The sequence below is a fragment of the Bos taurus genome, chromosome 23 (assembly GCF_002263795.3).
Source record: "Bos taurus isolate L1 Dominette 01449 registration number 42190680 breed Hereford chromosome 23, ARS-UCD2.0, whole genome shotgun sequence".
Taxonomy (NCBI): domain Eukaryota; kingdom Metazoa; phylum Chordata; class Mammalia; order Artiodactyla; family Bovidae; genus Bos; species Bos taurus.
The window spans coordinates 40,493,645-40,515,173 of record NC_037350.1 but is presented as its reverse complement, the minus strand read 5'-3'; the positions used below and the strand labels follow the sequence as shown (position 1 = coordinate 40,515,173).

At 41.4% G+C, this 21,529-nt stretch overlaps 1 protein-coding gene across 24 annotated transcripts in view; it reads right to left on the bottom strand.

The window, feature by feature from the left end:
* The window catches only part of ATXN1 (ataxin 1), a 419,791-nt gene that overhangs the window by 320,297 nt on the left and 77,965 nt on the right, over window positions 1-21,529 (bottom strand). Inside the window, exon 1 of one of the 24 annotated variants that reach the window (XM_059880675.1) lies at window positions 8,040-21,524. The exons of the other annotated variants lie outside the window; for them this stretch is intronic. The gene's annotated coding sequence lies outside the window, so the exon portion shown is untranslated. Of the gene's footprint in view, window positions 1-8,039; window positions 21,525-21,529 lie in introns of those variants that run through there. 24 annotated transcript variants of the gene reach the window in all.

Here is a 21,529-nt window from a genome sequence, read left to right as displayed (position 1 = left end):
GGTCACGAGGCTGGAGCACAGAGCAAACATAATGATGTTCTGGGAGCAAGACCCAAGGAGCCCTCGGCTCTATTCCCTCTCCATTCCTCTGGAATTAAAATGTATTAAACAGGGCAGTGAAATGCCCGTCATCTCGAAGGCACCCCAGTAAGGCAAGGGAGATGGGATTATTCTCTTCAAATGCTTTCTAAACCCTTAGTTCCCTCAGGTCACTATAACCTCTACCCATTATTTCTTGCACATCAATGCCCTTTCTTCTGCTAATTCAGAATCAATCAAAACATACTGAATACCAACTTTCTAGATCAGTCCTAATAATTTTCCAACGCCCAGCTGAAGACATCTCCACTTCCAGAACTAGTCCAGCTCTTCCTTTCTTCAAAGTGCCTCTGGCAGGGACCCCCATCACTATGGATCTCCTGTGTACTGCCTGATGGTAGGTGACATGGCTCCATTTGTGTGAGTCTCTTTCTTTGACATTTAGAAGCTCTGACTGTGTAGATCACAACAAACTGTGGAAAACTCCTAAAGAGATGGGTATACCAGACCACTTTACCTACCTCCTGAGAAACCTGTATGCAAGTCAAGACGCAACCGTTAGAACTGGACATGGACCAGTGGACTTGTTTAAAATTGGGAAAGGAGTACAACAGGCTGTATATTGTCACCCTGCTTATTTAACTTATATGCAGAGTACATCATGTGAAATGCTGGGCTGGATGAATCAAAAGTTAGAATCAAGATTGGGAGGAGAAATAGCAATAACCTCAGATATGCAGATACCACTCTAATGGTAGAAAGTGAAGAGGAACTAAAGAGCCTCTTGATGAAAGTGAAAGAGGAGAGTGAAAAAGTTGGCTTAAAACTCAACATTCAAAAAACGAAGATCATGGCATCTGGTCCCATCACTTATGGGAAATAGAAAGGGAAAAAGAGGAAACAGTGACAGATTTTATTTTCTTGGGCTCCAAAATCACTGTGGACAATAACTGAAACCATGAACTTAGAAGACACTTGCTCCTTGGAAGAAAAGCTATGATAAATCTAGACAGTGTATTAAAAAGCAGAGATAACACTTTGCTGACAAAGGTCCATATAGTCAAAGCTGTCGTTTTTCCAGGAGTCACGTATGGATGTACGAGTTGGACCATAAAGAAAGCTGAGTGCCGGAGAATTGATGGTTTCAAACTGCGGTGCTAAAGGAGACTCTTGAGAGTCCCTTGGACTGCAGGGAGATCCAACTAGTCAATCTCGAAAGAAATCAGCCTTAAACATTCAGTGCTGAAGCTGAAGGTCCAATACTTTGACCACTTGATATGAAGAGTTGACTGACTAGGAAAGACCTTGATGCTGGGAAAGACTGAAGGAGAAAGGAGAAGAGGACAGCAGAGAATGAGATGGTCAGACAGCGTCAGCCAACTCAACGGACATGAACTTGAGCAAACTCCATGAGACGGTGGAGGAGAGAAGCGCCTGGCATGCTGCAGTCCACGGGATGGCACAGACTCAGACACGACCGAGCAGCTGAGCAACAGCAACATCTTTGACAACTATTAGTAGATGGTGAGTGTTCCTGAGACTTTCTGGGGAATCTCTCACAACACTTCCCACCGTGCAGAACACAAAATATCATGTTTGTTCCTATTTCTCCTCACTTGGATGAACAGTGAAGAACACAGGAAAGTATTTTTATGACAATTTTATTTTTAAACATCTTTCCCTTCAGTCCCAAGATTGAACAAAATTAGCAGTACACTCAACCGGAAGTTTTAGGTATTTTGAAAGAGTAATTAGTCTATAGTACAATCTATGGTATTCACTGAGGAGCTCCATGACAGCTTATCTGCGAGACTCCATCCTAATGTGAAGTGATTTTAGAAGAAAGAAAGATAATATATACTAACTCGTGGCAAAAAAAAAAAAAAGAAAGAAAGAAAATGGATTTGGAGTACAATTTAGAATCCATGGATCAGTTGTGTCTTGACCTTTCTAAATGCCCAGCCATTCTTAATGACACCCATATCTGGTAGCCCCCACGCCCCTCTGAAATGTTCTATACGTCTCTGTTTCCAATATGAATGCCACAATCTGCCATGGAGCTTTTCAATGAATGCTAAAATAGCCAACTCACTGAGCACCTCTTCACTTTGCAGCAGGAAAGTGATGAGAGCGTTTCATGATTTGGGGAATAACTGCCAGAGAAAGGATATGGATTACTAAAGTTTGTGCCTGCTCAGTCGTGTCTGACTCTGCGACCCCGTGGACTGTAGCCCACCAGGCTCCTCTGTTCATGGGATTCTCCACGCAAGAATACTGAGGTGCATTGTGATTCCTTTCTCTAGGGGATCTTCCCCACCCAGGGATTGAACCCAAGTCTTCTGTGACTTCTGCATTGGCAGGCAGAGTGCCACTTGGGAAGTTCAGTAATATTTAGAAGTTCCTGGGGCAAGGACGACAAGATACAGAAGAATTCAGTTCATTCCCTTAGCACTGTGCTACACACTTGGTATAAAATGACACAATCATATCAACTGATGGTAACAAAACTCTTTTGATACTGTGTCCAACTCATGAGATTTTTTCCTTCTCCTCCCAAATGCCTCTTTCTCTCAGACAAACCAAGTCAATTCAAGGTTTGTGTATTTGCAAGCAACACAGTTAGGAGCAGACGTGTGTCTTGTTCTGTTTTGTTTTGCTCCGTTGCCATACCAAACTTCTGTACAGAAGTTAAGAAAGGAAAGCCACTGTAACGGCTCGTGTCTAATTACGATGACAGCGTACCTAACTTAAATACTGGACTCCCATTTGTAAGGTACATCATTGGATTTTAACTTTGTAAAATTAAAGGCCATGAAAATGCTGGCTTTGCTATGAAACTTCACAGCCTGACCTTAACCTTCTTTGCATATATCATTCTTGGTGGAAATTTTCAACAACCACAAAGGTGGGGGCTAGAGGGTGTGTCACATCTTGACTTCTTAGTCATATTTCCTGATGTTGCCGTTTTTGTATATTTAAAATATTTACTTATGGCAACGTTGAAGTAATTATAGTTTAGGAAGCACTGTTCTCTTTTTCTATCTTGGTAGAAGCCCCTCAGTATGCTGCACCACAAAAGAAAGTTCTCTGAATCAGGCATTACTAAGTGAGGGGCTGATGTTCCTAGCCGGTAAATACTAAACTTCTCCCGTGGCTCTTGAAATCTGAAGTGAGTAATTTTAGTTTAGCCAACATTTTTATCCTGCCTTTCGTATTAAGCACTGGGACAGCTCTAGACTAACACTTCTCTTTCGCCTCTACATTTATATCAGTGGAGCCCACACGCCCCTGATGTCACTTCTAAGCACCTGACACCTGAGGCCATCCAACAGAAGCTGAAGGTGCCATTAGCCATGGTTCCCAATCAAGAAGGGGTAAGCTAAAGGGTCATGAAGGAGAGAAGGCAAGCAATGCTGGATGACAGCCGACAGTCTGGGGGCCCATCGTGTCTACAGATTCACTGAGTTCCTTCTGGTCCCTGGCATCACTGAGTGGCCCAAACTGGGAACAAGCAGCACCCACACCTCCGCCTTCCCTCATATTACTCTCGGGAGCTGTGCCAAATTCTAACTGTTCTACTTCCTGGTTACACTACTTGAATTCTTCCCTTTCCATCCCTCCAGCTTTGCTGCCTCAGCTCTCACCCAGCGCTCCCACTCTCCCATTGAGATTTCCGGCCGTTCTCATGTTCCGCCATTCACCTTCCCAGATCATCATCAAAGCTGCCTCTGGAAAACTCAGGTCTGATGGCTGTACCTCCCCAACCAAAACTCATGGACAACTATAGTACATTCTTCAAACCACCAGGGAAGAGAAAGGAGAATGCAAAAAATACACCAGTGGGACAAACTCGGAGGGACCTCAGACCAAAAACAAAAAGAACAAAACAATACAACATGCTCTGAGATCCCCATCACCTTTCCCCCTTTGTGGTGAATGAGCAAGAAATAAGAAATCTGGAGAAAATAGACTTGGCGAATACACAAAGGGCCAGGAACCCACATTTCATTCATAGATTTCTTTCTGGGTTTACTTGGCTCATCTGCATTTCAGGTCTTTTTTTTTTAAGTTCAATTTGACTTTTAATCATTAAAAATAATCCTAGAAGCATGCTCTGTTATGCATTGCCAAGCTGCATTGATGCATTTCATTACTTCTTGAAAGGTCACATATTAAAAACATTACTAGCAGTCAAACTAAAGAAAATAAAAAGATTTGAGATATTTTTTAAAAGCAGTTACTAAAACAGAAACAACTGGTATTTTCAATCTCTGGCTCACTACAAACTGACAAGATATGAATATGAATTTTACCAAGTAATGTATAATGACTGCTTCTGCTCACCACAACCACTTGCCAGCAACTCAGTGTTATAGTTCATTTGGATGTTACATGTGGAACATGTCATCTAGATAACAAACCATCCTCGTTAAAGTAGATTTACTCTAGCTAATTTTTGATATCGTGACATCATTAACATAAAAAGCTGAGTAAATAACTATTCTCAAATTGTTTTTACAAAAGTCATTGCAACATTTTCAATTTCCAAACAAGTGAGAGACAATATCTGAGAAGTTGTAAGATGGTGCCATAATTGTCTAAATTGTAGTCATCCCACCAACAAATGTACTGAGTAAGTGCTTTGGAAAGAGAGTCTGCCAGGGGCTTATCTGGAGTATAAAGTATTTGATACGATGGGTCATGGCCTTGGGGAAATTAGTTTCCATCTGGGAAGAGAGTGTGTATAAATGGTACAACCTCTTTGCAATAAAATAAGAGAATAAGAGAAGAACCATGGGACTTCAGAAAGGAAACCATTTTATGCAGGAGAGGTATTGGGGGTGACACCATAGCAAAGGTCGGCCTTATGGACTCGATGGATAGGAATTATGAACTCTTAAGTTTATACTCTTAAAATGAAAGTCCCAGAAAAATTCTCTAGCAATTTGTAAAGTTAGCATTTACTGAGCAACTACTCTACGTTAAGAAATTCACAAATGCTACATGCACTCCTATATTTACAGCAGCAATATTTATAACAGCCATTTAGAAACAATCTAAATGTCCATCAACAGATGAATGGATAAGGATGTCCTATTATGGCAGAAAGTGAAGAGTAACTAAAAAGCCTCTTGATGAAAGAGGAGAGTGACAAAGTTGGCTTAAAGCTCAACATTCAGAAAACTAAGATCATGGCATCTGGTCCCATCACTTCATGGGAAATAGATGGGGAAACAGTGGAAACAGTGTCAGACTTTATTTTGGGGGGCTCCAAAATCACTGCAGATGGTGATTGCAGCCATGAAATTAAAAGACGCTTACTCCTTGGAAGAAAAGTTATGACCAACCTAGATAGCACATTCAAAAGCAGAGACATTACTTTGCCAACAAAGGTCTGTCTAGTCAAGGCTATGGTTTTTCCAGTGGTCATGTATGGATGTGAGAATTGGACTGTGAAGAAGGCTGAGCGCCGAAGAATTGATGCTTTTGAACTATGGTGTTGGAGAAGACTCTTGACAGTCCCTTGGACTGCAAGGAGATCCAACCAGCCCATTCTGAAGGAGATCAGCCCTGGGATTTCTTTGGAAGGAATGATGCTAAAGCTGAAACTCCAGTACTTTGGCCACCTCATGTGAAGAGTTGACTCATTGGAAAAGACTCTGATGCTGGGAGGGATTGGGGGCAGGAGGAGAAGGGGACGACAGAGGATGAGATGGCTGGATGGCATCACTGACTCAATGGACGTGAGTTTGAGTGAACTCCGGGAGTTGGTGATGGAAAGGGAGGCCTGGCATGCTGCAATTCATGGGGTCGCAAAGAGTCGGACACAAATGAGTGACTGAACTGAACTGAACTGAACTGATACATATACACACATACTAGAATATTACTCAGCCATAAAGAAGAATGAAATAATGTTATTTGCATCAACATGGATGGACCTAGAGATTATCATACTAAATGAAGTAAGTCAGAAAGAGAAAGACAACTACCATATGAAATGACTTAAATGTGGACTCTAAAATATGATATAAATAAATACACCAAAGAAACAGACTCATAGACACTAAGAACAGATTTGCAGTTGCCACGGGGGAAGCGGGGCTGGGGGAGAGGATTGGAAGTTTGGGATCAGCAGATGCGAACTATGGGCTTCCCCAGTGGCTCAGCAGGCAAAGAATCCACCTGCAATGCAGGAGACCCAGGTTCAATCCCTGGGTCAGGAAGATGCCCTGGAGAAAGAAATGGCAACCCACTCCAGTATTCTTTCCTGGGAAATCCCATGGACAGAGGAGACTGGCAGGCTACAGTCCATGGGGTTACAAGAGTCAGACATAACTTAGCAACTAAAACTGCCACCACCAGATGCAAACTATGATGAACAGGTCCTACCGTAGCACAGGGAGCCATACTCAATCCTTTGATAAACCATGATGGAAAAGAATATGAACTGAAAAGATTTTGAAAAAAAATATAAATAGAGTCACTTTCCTGTACAGCAGAAATTAACACAGCATTGTAAATAACCTATACTACAACAAAAATCTTTTTTAAGAAATAAATTCATAAATGTTATCTCTTAGCATCCAAACAAGCCTGTAATAATAGCTTGGTTATATCTGACTTACAAAGGACTCACAGAGTCACTGACATTCCCAAGAGTCATTAGTTCTTACTGAACATTAGTAAGCCAAAATCATATTTATATCAACACAACAATTAATCACACAGGGAAGATGACAGTCTTAACAAGAACAATCAAGGGTCAAAATCATTATATACTTTGAATATAAATATGGCTTGATATAATAAGGATTCAAATATGCCTAAAACAAACCACATCCCCCAAAATGTAACTGAAATGTCAAGAACTTACTATGCTTAATATACTTCCTTATTCTGTCCTCTAACATTAGTATTATGCAATAGTTTCATTTTATACTCAATTATTAAAATATGTACATATTTTAAAACAGTTATTTACATTTTGTTTCTTAGCATGTGATCCAAGAACCTTTTGTGCTAAATGTATCACAGGAGTGTGTTGTGTTAGTCGCTCAGTTGTGTCTAACTCTTTGCGGACTATAGTCCACCAGGCTCCTCTGTCCATGGCATTTTCCAGGCAAGAATACTGGAGTGGGTTGCCTTTCTCTTCTCCAGGGGATCCCCCCTGGAGAATTCGACCCAGGGATCAAACCCAGGTCTCCTGCATTGCAGGCAGATTCTTTATCATCTGCGCCACCAGAGAAGCAAAAGGATGCGTTAAAAATACAACCCCCAGAGCCCCACCCTAACCCACCTACCCAGGCTGCAGGGGCCCAGGAATCCGAATCTTCCCTTATCCCCAGGTGAGTACTAGCTGCACATTCAAGTTTTCAAACCCTTCATCTGGAGTTTCCTTGGCTACTCGTTTCCCTCTTGGTTTCTCTTCTACTGGAATGTGTCATTGCCACTTTAAACAATTCCTTTCAACATTCTCCAAATGTCTTCTAGAAGTCACAACACACTAACTAAAAGAAAAACGGCTTCTAAAATGCTGAAGTTATACCACTGAAAAGAGGATTATTTCAAACCCTTTTTACAAACTTTCTTTTTCTGTCTCTAGCTCAGCGAAAATGGCACTGAAAAATGCTCTGGGTTCTGTGTAGGCAGAAAAATGCCCCACCCCTCCCCCAAAGGAGAGGGAAGCCTGGCGTGCTGTGGTCCATGGGGTCACAAAAGAGTCGGACACAACTGAGCAATTGAACAGCAGCAGCAGCGGCATCCGGACCTCTACCTACGAGACGCCAGCACAGCGACCCACCTCCTCCCAGTTACGGCAATAAAAAGTGTCTCCAGACCCGGCCAGCTGTCCCCTGGGTACTCGAAATGGTCCCAGGCTGATACCCACTGGTCTAAGGCATACATCAGTCTACCTGGTGTTCTGTGCTCTCTCCTTTCCTGCATCAGTTTCTCCCTCTGAGGCAGAAGTCTCCAACCTGCATGTATATTTCACTTACATTACAGCCGGTCTCACTCAAACTCTCCCATGAGTTCAGTCTGTCTGGCATTTTTAAAACAGCTCTAAGTCAAAACTCAACCACAGGCCTTTTCTAATGGCCCCACTACACTTACTCCCAGCCACAGGCCACGGAAACATGGCTGCTCCACAGTGACCTGACGATGAGCTCACAATCCATTCCACTGCTAGACGGGCCAAAGCCTGCTACTTGACTGTTACACAGAACTGTCGAAAGCTCTCTGCAATTTATTATCTTGACATCACTAATAAAAATTCTTTCAATCACAAGGTTTAACACAGTGTAAATCAAATACCCATGTGATTGACTTAGCCTGACTCTGATGACAGAACAGATGTCTGGGAATCAGATCGCAGGACATAGCCACCGTCTCAGAAGAAGAAATCAGTCTACCAAAGAAATAAGGGAATTTCCTCAACAAATTCTCTCTAAGAAAATGACTTAAACCGAGATGTTAAAAGATCCTGTTTTATGGAGTTCTTAATTCCGCTCAGACTTTCCACTTCGATTTCAGAATAACAAAACTGTAAATGGAAAACACAGCTTCTATTCTTACTGAAATCTTAAACAAAAAATACAGCTTCTAAGATTGGATATTAAATTCATAAAATCACCATCAGTCTTTTTGAGGTGGAGGTGGTCGTCTGAATTGCACAGACTGGTGGCTCGACACAAGGCTATTACAGGGAATATAATAAGCATACAGATCCTTGGTAACAACAAGTAACCAATAGCATTTTAACAGATCAACCTCAGGGCGTTAATCCTCTGTAACTGTGGCCATATTAATTAGTTCTAAGACATTAGAATTCGACGTTTTTCTCTCACTGGCCTTTCTTCAATGCATAATAATCTTATAAATTCTGCAAATAATGTCACCTTACTCTGAAGGACTAAGGGCCCAGGTCCTGAACCAAACACCAAGCTCTTCCTGTATTCTCCTCCATTTCTGTAATGATACTGGCCTTTGGGCAGTCAATACTGCTCCCGACAGACTCACAGTTTCTCTTTTACCTTTTGGGAAGGTGGTGCTGTTTAGTCACTAGGTCGTGTCCAACTCTTTTTTGGCCCACCAGACTCCTCTATCCATGGGATTCTCCAGGCAAGAATACTGGAATGGGTAGCCATTCTCTTCTCCAGGGATCTTCCTGACCCAGAGATGGAATCCATGTCTGTTGCATCTCCTGCACTGCGGGAGGAATTTTTTTTTTTTCTTTTTTTAACTGCTGAGCCATCGGGGAAGCCCTCTGGGAAGGTGTTACACATTCTCAATTTGTTTTGAGGATTTGAAATTCAAGCCTTCGTGGCACCTGAAGGGCTAATGGACAGGCAGGAAGAGTTTTCAGGGAGAGGTGAAGATGAATCCCCTATGCTATTTATTTTTAATATTAATTTACTTATGGATTTGGCTGTGTCGGGTCTTCGTTGCAGCATATGGGGTCTTCACTGAATCGTGTGAGGGCTTTGTGCGTCATGGCGCACTCTCTTTAGCTGTGGCACTCAGACTTAGTTGCTTCACAGGATGCCAGGTCTTAGCTCCCAACCAGGGATCAAGCCCATGTCCCTTGCATTGCAAGGTGGGTTCTTAACCACCGGATCACCAACAAGTCTCTTCTTTGCTATATTAAATTGGGTGTAGGAACTGCCAGGAAAGATGATGACAGGATGGGGTGGGGAGAAAAGAAACTCAGACATCATACACACTGTCTTCAATATGCAAAATATCAGACTCTAAAGTGTTACATGATGAATGAAAACATCAAGACAGATAACAGCACAGAGACTGTCTCCAACCTGGCTACCCCCATCAAGCTGACGATGACAGCACCTTTGATACCAAAGTACGAAGGGTGGGTGAGTTTACAATCAGGTGGAAGTACATACAAGCTAAGATTTCCAAAGACTGCCTACTAACAAACAGCTTTTATCTGGCTCATGGAGAAAAGCAGGGTGATGCTCTTAAAAGGACTGAATACCAGATTGAATACTCCGTAACTGTAATTTTTACTTTGAAAGTTACTCAGGTATATACACACTTTTCAAAAAATAAGGTACATAGTAGCTCTTTATTTCTAAACCCACAATTACTAGCATATGAAACCAATTCTTGTTAGTCTTAGCCCCAGTTTTATATATCTTGCTCGCTGCTAGGGAAATTGAAACATCTTATTTCCTCATTCAGCATTTGCTGAGTACCTAGGCCCCAAGGATATACATATGAATAAAATATGGTCCTTGCACTCTTCATGTAGTGGTGGGAAAATAAACAGTCAATACTAACAAATAATAATAAACAACGGCAGAGCCATGAAAAAAGCAGTACAAGGGGCAGAATGGATATTTTCTCCATAAAAAGGACACGAACGTGGGTTTCCCACCCTAACTCCCAGCTCACAAATTACATTTTCTGTTGTGGATGGTTCATGGTGACCAAAGACTTTCAGTGTGATTCTTTTTGGTTCAAATCTTTCGGTTTGTTCCATCTCCAGGACAGATTTAACTACAATATTGGCCTCTGCTCTGGAACGTTCAGCAGACCAAGACAAGTTTTACGCGAGCATCAGTCATTGATTTTCTTCTAGTTCACCACAGGATCTAGAATAGCAAGTTCATTTTATCCCACATTCATGGCACCCCTACATGATTTTGTTAGCATTTCAGATCTGAGCTTTTACCTCATTTGGCTCTTTTACTTTCACTTACTAGCTAACAATTTTTTTTAAAAATCAATGAATAGCGTCTGAGTGGCCACAGGGCATAAAGCATCACGGGAAATGTACAAGAGTTTGTCCCTGTCCTAAAAAAGCTCTCCAGCCTTAGTCCGGGAGACAAACCTGTAAACAAACAATAAGGCGTGAATCAGGGGACCGCGGAGGAGTCCTGGGAGATGACAAGCAATGAACTTGGCAAGTGATGGGCTCCAAGTTGGAACACAGGTATTAATTATGTGCAGACTGGGGGAAGGCGTCTTCTATTTTTAAGTCCCCCTTCCCAGAATGAACAAAGTTTGAAAACCCCACCTGGATAAGAAGACAGGGAGTCACATAATGCTTAGCCAACAACATTTATTTTTAAAAGTCATATAATACTTGAGATGTCTGATGATAACACTTGACATGAAATTATAATTTTGAATCTTGGCTTATTTTCCCTCTGTACTCTCATCATTGGGTCTAGAGTGGTTTCTCAGAGCTTTCTCACAGATGGCTAGCCATGGGCGAAAACAATATTGGGGAGGGGAGAATTTTATATACTACCTGGGTATTACTTTGCAACAGGTAAGATCAAAAGCCAGCTTCCAGATACATCTATTCCAAGACTAGCATCAAACATGTGCAAAAAGATTTTACTATAAAGAATGCTTTATCATGAACTTATTTTTGATGTATTTGGTTATAAAATAAGAAGGGTCAAATTAATTAATTAAAAAAAAATTTAACCCTGTATACTAGGATTTTCTCCAAATCCTATTTACTCTACCCATTTTACTTGTATTCTGCTTCATTCATACTAGTGAAGGTTGATGTGTTTTCACAATAGTGTTTTGAGGCTTACTCTTCAGGTAAATTCAACAGGAACACTTGTCTTTTCAAGCAGCTAATTCCTTTTTAAGCAGCTAAATGTTCACCTGCATTTGTTTTTCAATAGATAACTAATTGTGAATGTAAGCAAAAAGCAATTGATGAAATTCAGATAAAATTGTTTACAATTTCCTATTACTACTCTTAATTCACTATTTTCCTCAACCATCATGCCCTGTTTTCTGTATCTATCACGCACTTCAAACTGTGAAATTTTTAGACACTAAATGGTTGTCTGAAAATGTTTGGTGCATGCTGAACTTACGAGTTTTTTAATTTTTTTCTTGCAACTTTCATCCATGACTGTTTGCCCGAAAGACCTTCTGTTTGAGCCAAAATGTTGTTTGTTTGGTTTTTTCCCTAAATCCTGGCAATAACTTTAGACGTAGCTTTCATTTGTGCCACTGAATTTTAACAATGGCAAAAAAGGCTTCTTTATAGGACTGAATTATTTTAATTTTGCCAGCCAGAAATGACAGAAATAAATTAATGGGGTTGATGTCACATGGCAAAAGTGCAGGGTAAAATTAATCTTCTGTGACAGATATAAGTGAAATATGTACAATGCCAATGTTTAAATTACTTTCAGGATCTTCACTGACATTCTTACTTCATAACCCAACTTCTTGGGTACTAGTTTAATTTCTCTTGATTTTTGAGAAAATGCACATATTGTATCACATAAGTCTTGACTTACGTGGAATATCTTGAGTTATTTATAGGAAAATCTTATTTTCAAATTCTTAATAACAATACTGTATACTCTATCAATCATTATAATTTTCATTCTGTCTTACATCAGAAGGTGGCTTTTAAGCCAAAATGTTACTTTTTTATCTACAGATGGTTTGATATGCTTTGCTTCACAAAGAACCTGGCTGTCTTTTGGCTGGTACAGTTTTCCAGCTAAAAAGGAGAAACTGAAGGCAGAAAGCTGAGTAGGAACACCGGATGGGGAATTCAGGTAGACTTTTACAGCATATTTTCATTATTTTCTCTAAGAGATCTGAATATTCAGCAAGCTAGTAAGGTTCTGGTTTGAATATAAATGGACACCACTATTTTAATTTCACCAAAAAAAAAAAAGAGAGAGAGAGAGAGAGAGATCTGTAGAATTGAAACTACCAAACAGGGAGGGAAATAAGAAGGGAAGAAAAAAGTTAATCTTTTTTGAAAAAAGAGGGGAAACATGTATGTGTGTGTCTGATTAACTTTGCTATACAGTAGAAACTAACACAACATTGTGAAGCAACTATTCTCCAATAAAAATGAATTTTAAAAAACTGAAAATAAATCAATAAATATTCCCAAAAAAAGGCAAGGAGGTAAGGAAAGGAGGGAGGGATAGAGAGAGTAAAAAATAGTCAGTTTTTATGTGGGAGGTTAAGTTCGAACATTAAACAAATGTCATATATAATTCAAATTCACTTTGAAAATCCCTGATCTTTCCCCATAAGGCACTGCAAACATGATTTTGTGTAGACAACACTTGACAGCAACTTTCACACACACAGAAGTCTGGGAACCACCGAGTTAGACTCACTGGAGGGACACACAATAACGTCCAGACACTCAAACCATTCCTCTCTTATCATTACATCCCTCGAGTGAAAGGTAAGAATTAGCTGAAGAATGCTAACGTGGCCGTGCTTTCCAGCAGGTTTTAATTCATTCTGTTGTAAGAGGAAACCCCTTAAACTCTAATGCTTATTAATAAATTTATTGTTATTGTAGTTTAAAAAATCGCAGCTTCATATCTTGTGTTTTTAATGCCGTGGCATGAAGAGTAACTTTAAAAGTCTTTTCTTTAAAAAATACTGAATCTGGTTGCTAGTTTAAAAAATGAAACATGTAACCAAATAAGTACCAAAGATTTCCCAAGGTCCTTCATGCCTGTTTTTTTGTTTGTTTGTTTGTTTTCCCTTGCTTCTCCACTGTTTTGGAGTATTTTACCCCTGGTCTCCCCCATGAAGTACAGATAATAAAACTTGAACAGAATGTGAAGGACTTAAGTTAGATAAGGATGCTGTCCTGGCTCCTGGCTCTGTACCCCAGATTTCTGGCGAGAGCAGACCAGAACTTAACCTGTGCGGGCAGCCCCCAGAAGTCTGCTCAGCCCCTAGACACCTCTTTCTACTCCTTCCCTTTCTTCCTTTTCGTTTTCTAGTCCACAGTGTCCTGAGCTCCAAAATAAATTCTCATTCATTATACCTCCACTCCAGTAGCTTTAAAACTTTCAAGTGAAACAAATCACACTGAAGCCCACTGGCCATTTAATTCTTAAACAGCCAGAAAGAAGGGTAAGCATTACCACAAATGTGGGACACAGAAAGCGTGAAAGGACTCTTTTTATTTTTTTTTCTTTATGAATGAACTGACGTGTACCTAAGGAAACAGTCGATCGTTTTAGAAAACACCAAATTCCTAATGTTTTAATTAGGAACGATTTAAATTATTACATCGAGAAGAGACTAGCTTCTAGAAATTGAAGGATGTCATCAAAAAAATTGAAACATTCAATTGGGAGTGAAGATAAGAAAAAATTTTCTATGAGAAAGGGATGGATGGGGTAAGAGGTGTAGAATTTAGGGGCTCTCTAATAAATCCCTAAGGAAAGGGAACGAGATACTGATGACTGATACTCCTGCTCAACTTTTCTGGGGATCCTTTTATTTTGGGGGGCAGGGCTACTCAGTTCCTTTGCAAGTCTCTACCTCTGTGCCTCTCAGCTGTGCGTTTTGGAAGGAAAGGTGCCACTGAGGATGACAGAACGTGTCGATCAACCATGTGCCCAGGTAGGTCTTGCAGCCAGGCTGGCATAGTCTCTGCTGTAATTCTATCCTCAGAACCCCAGGGTGACGCCACAGAGGACACGTGAGACCAGCAGCCTCGCCAGAGCACCATTTAGAGGAAAGGCGCAGAGTTGCCATATGTGTAACATGCACGTTAAGGAACACCCGTAAGAGCCACTCAGGACAACCCTGGGGCATTCCAGGCTCAACGCCAGGGAACAATGAACGATGATGCACCACCAACAAGCAAGGCTGCAGCGGTTTGCGGGATGTGCAGGCAGGCTCTGACTTCAATACCCCAAGTCGCAGCTGCACACCTCCGTCTTTGCCGTTCCCATTAGCTCACCCTTGTCTGGCTGAAAAGAGCTCAGTGAATCAATGGCTTCTGTTGAACTGTTTATATATTTTTAAAGTTCTGATTAGGCCATTAGTCACTGAACATATTGCACAGTCAACTCGAGTAGCTGCAATTATGCAACTTCCCAAGAACATACCGGGAGCATTTACAGTGAGACCATGGTGCCAGTGAAATGTGAAATAGAGATTATTTGTCAGCAATTTTAAGAACCCTGCGCTTCAATGCCAGTGGAAACATACACGTGGCAGATAACAGAAGCTGGGAGGGAAAAAAGATGCGTGCTGAAAGTACCCATGTTGACTCTTCTGAACACAGCTGGGACCTGAAAATGAGAGCTCCCTGTACAACAAACAATTGCCAGAAAACCCTGCTTGATGTCACCTATCCCCTTAATGGTAATGTCCCCAAAATCCTTGAGGGACTGCCGCCGCCAAAGGCACAGAACTCCTGAGTCCTGACCTCATTCTCAGGGAGCAGCTGGTTCCCCTGCAGAGCGCCCCTCCATACCTGCCCACATGTGTATCCAAACACAGTCAACATCAGCTCCCACATGAAGCATCTCCCTCCTCCTTTCTACTCTCTGTTCTCACTTTTCATTTTCAAAATCAGCAATAATCTTGTAATTTGATATTCGAGGATTTCTCATTCAAAGCAACAAAGGACATTCATGAAAGAAAAGAAGGAACATGGGGGGGGGGGTGTCACACAATCTCTTTTTTATCAGAGAACCACTGATAAAGTGGTTCAGTGCTGAACCACTTCCACATGCAGCGCCTGGGATAAAGCAACGGCATACATGACATCAAGGAAATGTGCAAGGGATTGGCAGTTCGCAACCTTCCGGCAGAGAAATCTGAAATGATCGGTCATGAGAAGTGGGTCAGCGCCTCTACATTTGCTGCACAAGTAATAACACAAGCAAGAACCTTCCTAAGAGTGTTTTATAGTATTTTTCATGGCACAACTGGTACTTTTTGGTCTATTAATCCACACTTTCCTACTTCTATTCATATACTTTATATGTACTTATTTGTTGAGTTATATATTTAAGCTGAACTTGGAAGGACAGTTATTTTTAAGAGGCTGCCAACATGAGTCAGGAGGAACCTCAGAAACCTGGCTTGCATTGGCTCTGGCATAAGGAGCCTTGACAGCCAAAACCAACCAGAAGGTTGATGCGATCCAGGTTTCCAAAACATGAGAGAAAAGAAAAGGCATCCTTTGCCTTCTTCCATCAGGCCTTTAAAAATATGTATCAGGCCATTTACCAAAAAGGACTCCTTCTGTAAGGTCACCAACCACTTGCTGGTGTGTTCAGAGCGCAAAACTAGATGTCCATTCATCAGTCTAGCTTCAATCAAGATACAGCTTTCTTCGCCTTGGATGGAGACGAGGTACGGAAGAGATATGGTACCCAGTGGGCCAACACACCGGAGCGATCCAACACAGCTGCTTTCTAAATGAACGGCCCTGAGTCTCTGCACCGACAGCCTTCCAAAACTAATTGTGGCTGTGGGGATGAAGAGGACAGTTTCTCGGCTTCTGTGCCTTTAAGGTTATTTCAACTTTCCACCTCTGTTAACCCTCCCGCAGGAACTTTTGACAGAGAGCTCTCCTTAAGTCTCACAGGCAGCGACGTCTAGAAGAAAAACATCTCGTTCCTCACTAGATAGCTGAAAACTGTCTCCCCTCTTTTGGAGATCAGATTCAAGGGGGCTTGAAGACGACCTGAGAGTGTTTATGACAGACAGACTCCTCCTGGATTTCAGCTTGGGACAAACAAACCTTTCACATGAGTCCTTGCAAACAGACAGTGCTCTGTTTGAATGTCTGAACCCCATTCTAGTACAAACATGCTTGGCAACCTAGTGCCAGCATTTTCTTCTTGGCAAACTGCTCTGCCGCCACCATGGATATTACCACTTCGGGATCCCTGCGACTTTCCTTTCCTCCCCCGCACCCCATCCCCATTCCCCTGAGATACTATCTGTGCCCGGGCGGTAGGGGCAGAGGCTGTGCCTCTAGGTGCCAAGGAGCTGTCAGCGCCCCTCGCAGGGGCCTGGTCCGTGCCACACTTCTTCTCCTGGCGCCCCCGTGGTCTGACACCAGGACAGAATACGGCCACTTTTTCATCATCTGACTGTTAACTCAGATGCAGACCACAGGGCCGACAAATCAGCTCGTGGGTGATAGCTCAGGCACGGGGACATCTAGCAGCATCTTGACTCCAGGGATTTTCTTCTCTCATCTCCTAAGTTTCTCTTCACAGGGGACATGGTAGAGAGAAATCACCTTTCTCAGCTCTCATCTCTGTTCCTCTGGGAAGATCTTAGACTCCTCTGACAGCAGGAAAGCTGTAGCCTTCGCAGATGATGAATCCATCCCCCTCTTTACATTGAAAACTTTCTCTTATGAGAGGCTTAATTCCTTACTGGATGATCAAGAGCTACTTTTTTGTAGGGACTAAAACAGAAGACTTGGAAGTGGTCTTAAAGATCATTTGATTTTGTGGCTTCATGAACTGAAATTCTAATTTAGAGATCCTTGGGCCTCAACCTCTGCTCCCTGCCCACCCCCCATCCTCACCTCCAAGTCTTTGGCTCATTCAACAGAGGCTGGTGGGAGGCCTAGAATTCTCCAGGGGTTTCTGAAGCCACATTTAAAAACCACTGATGTAATCCAACTTCCTCATTTTCCTAAGGCACAGAGAAGTTAGGTTATTTGTCAAAGGCCACACAACAGTTAATGACAGGCCAGAGACTTCACCCTAGCCCCTGCTGTGCCAGGCCAGTGACATTCTTTCCTGCTCCTTCCTAAGTATTTAGTTAGCATTCTGCAAAACCACAATCATTGAGTCTCTGCTAATAAGGATAATGCCTTCTTAATGAATACATAATTCAATTTCTTTGAATTCATTATACAACCTCTACATTTTTAGAGTCTTATATGCAAGTGAAGTGTCACCTTCCTAGGAGTGTTTTCTAACAGAATAAAGGATTCCTCATTAATTCACCTTCATATTCTAAAGGTGCACGAGACTTTACAGTGAACAAACCAGAAGTACACTGAATGAAACTTTCTTTCGGAAAACCGAGGAAATGATCAATGGACTAACATATTTGCTAACTTTTGCAAACAAAATACACACATACACACCCTCTTCAGCTTACAGCTCCAGGAATTATTATGTGAGGAAAAAAGTTAAAAGCTTTCACTGTCATACCAGGTGAACTGGTAAGCACACGGGAAATTTTGTTCACTACTATACTCCATTTTCATCACTCATGCCATTTATATATTAGCTTGGAATACACACTGGAGAAGGAAATGGCAACCCACTCCAGTATTCTTGCCTGGAGAATCCCATGGACAGAGGAGTCTGGCAGGCCATGGTCCATAAGATCGCAGAGAGTCGGACACGACTGAAGTGACTAAGCACGCACACACTGGAAGTCAAATAATAAAACTGCATTTTGCTAAACTATTCTAAAATGAAGCCTTTGGGCAAATGATCGTGGCATCTCCAGCCCCTCTCCCCCACCCCCCATTATTGAGAACGAGTTGGGTACAGACTCTGGGTTTTCCCTTTACTGGTGAGGAACAATTGAATGAGTAACAAGTGAGGGCACAGAGGTGGTTCCCCCGCCCACAGACCCGGACGCATCTCTGCACATTTTGAAAGGCAGGCTCAGGATTACTGCTGCACCCACGCCACATGCCAAAAAACCACCACTTTTAAAGTCAACTTATGTAAAACGCAGCAGTCTTCCCTGTTAGAAGCTGGAGGAGGCTGCTCTCTGCTCATGGTAAGATGCATCAAGGAGTCAGATTTTGTTAAGTTGGCATCTAACTTACACAGCTGACATTAAATGTTTACAGGTATTCATTGTGTACAGGTGATTAAAAATGAAGTTAGCCTTTATTGCATGGCAACAAATCAGGAAACAGAGAAACCGGTCATTGCTCAATCTTTAAACTGTTAAAAGATGAAACATGCTTCAAGTGGTACCAAGCCCAGGATATTTTCTTTTTCAGTAAGTTCTTTTGAGAGCAGAAAGTATTGACCTTAGCTCTACCTGTTATGTATTTACTGCTGCTGCTAAGTCACTTCAGTCGTGTCCAACTCTGTGTGACCCCATAGATGGCAGCCCACCAGGCTCCCCCGTCCCTGGGATTCTCCAGGCAAGAACACTGGAGTGGGTTGCCATTTCCTTCTCCAATGCAGGAAAGTGAAAAGTGAAAGTGAAGTTGCTCAGTCGTGTCTGACTCGTAGCAACCCCATGAACTGCAGCCTACCAGGCTCCTCCATCCATGGGATTTTCCAGGCAAGAGTACTGGAGTGGGGTGCCATTGCCTTCTCCGTATGTATTAACCATCTTAACCATGTATTACTTAAATTTTTTGTTCCTGGAGCTCTTTCATTTTTAAAAGTTTGTGTATAGACTAGAGATAGTATGTATTTACTTACAAGAATGCAAATTCAAAAAATTACTCAAAACATATTGACTTTTAGCATCTTGATACTGTATCTTGCAGGGCATGATGGTACAGGCAATAGTGCTTCCAGTAATACCTTGTTACAAAGATTATATATAATCATCCTACAGTAAATAACACAGACTCTAAAGTGAAAAACCATATCAGATTCTGAAATATATAATGTCTCCTTCTGAACTTCCAACCTTATAGTCTTCTGAAGTACTACGTCCAGAAGCATGAAAAACAGAGGTGATTTCTAATCTGGTAACACACCATGATTTAGTGAATTATTCTCATAGTTCTTGCTCTAATTAAGGTTAAATAGAAAAGCACCCATTGGCTATTCCAACAGACAACCGAGTTTCTGGTTGTGTAGTTATTTCCCTCATAGGGGTCCACCGCAAAGGTATGAGACACACAGGTTTTCGAGAATTATGCTGGAAACAGATGTTTACGTAAAACAAAATACACAGGATGGTCAAACTTGCTGAAAATAAAGATTCTTGGACACTAGACCCATTTAATATTATACTTCAAGCTAGAAACAAAGAAGGTTAACTAACATATTCATATGGGGGGCCAATTTTTTTCCATCCATAACATGCAGAAAACCTTAAGAGCCTTTTCCGACAAGATTTCTTTTAAGCCCTACAAATACTTTTAAGTACAACCTCCCCAGACTTTAAACAAAAAAAAAAGTTTATTTAAAGGTGTAAATGAAGTCAATCAAATAGACAACAAATATTTACTGAGAACTTTCTATGTGGCCAGGATTACGTTTCTAAATCCCATTACAAAATTATTTAACTTTATAAAGAATGTCAATAAATAGTCTTCCAAAATGTGCCTGGGGCTGTAATTCCATCTAGTTTCTATGATGACACCGTAAACCCTGGATGGAATTACAATCTTAATGTGGACAATCAGGGTGCACTACTCTTCGTGCTTGGGGAATCCATGATGAACTCAACTTCTAAAATAATAACCACCAAGCCTTTGGCATGTAATTACAACCAGGAAGCCAAGCCATCCACTGGCTAGTACATAAGAAATGTTCCATTGAAAAGTACCTCTCACCTCACTGTAACAAAATCTAGTTAATACATCTGAAAAACCTCTTCATCTCCAAAATTAAACTTTCTACTTTTGTCATGAGAAAATATCCAAAAGGGTTTACTTTACAGATATGTTAATATATTTGGTAGGGACCAGACCATCTGATATTCGGAGAAGGCAATGGCACCCCACTCCAGTACTCTTGCCTGGAAAATCCCATGGACGGAGGAGCCTGGTCGGCTGCAGTCCACGGGGTCACTAAGAGTCGGACACGACTGAGTGACTTCACTTTCACTTTTCACTTTCGTGCATTGAAGAAGGAAATGGCAACCCACTCCAGTGTTCTTGCCTGGAGAATCCCAGGGACAGGGGAGCCTGGCAGGCTGCTGTCTATGGGGTCGCACAGAGTCGGACACGACTGAAGTGACTTAGCAGACCGTCTGATATGACCAGTAAATTCTTAGAATCTTCCAATCTCACCTTCAGATACCTAAAACAAAAGTCTTAAAGGGCAATATATTAAGAAACAAGGGGGAAAAATCATACTTAAGAGCCCTAAGAAATTACTGGCATGTCTTCTAATTCCTTGAGATGAACCTGACTTCTATTCACATACACAAAGCCAAGTGTCTTGTGTCTGCAAGAGGGGGAACAAAAAAAGATTTATCTGGAGAGATTAAACTCAGGATTATAGAAAAATGAATTTAGAAACAAATCCAGAATTTTCCTGGGAAAACAAAAGACAATGATACTATGAATCAGTGTCTTTTTTTTTTCTTTCCTCAAGAAGCCTGGATAAAAGAAGAAACACATACACACACACATACACACACACACACGATAACAAGCACCACAGGGTATGAAAGCAAACATGCATATAAATTCAATCTATATATCTGTATTTAGGACACATATGGCTTCCTTTATCATATCTAACTTTATTTGGTACTTGTAGAGGTCACCAAATCTCTATAAAAATCAGTATTGCCATAGCAACTAAGAGGCTAAAAAAAACCTCTGTCCGAAGGCCTCATCAAATCCAATATAAGGCATACAGAAACTGTCCTTTTTGTGGCCACCTTTAACACCATCATGCTTCTAACAGCAAAGGTACGTGACATTCCCATGAAAACTCAGTTCCTCCAGGGACCACTTATGGATTATGCTTACTGAGTTCCTACAACACTGACAGTTGAGAACTTA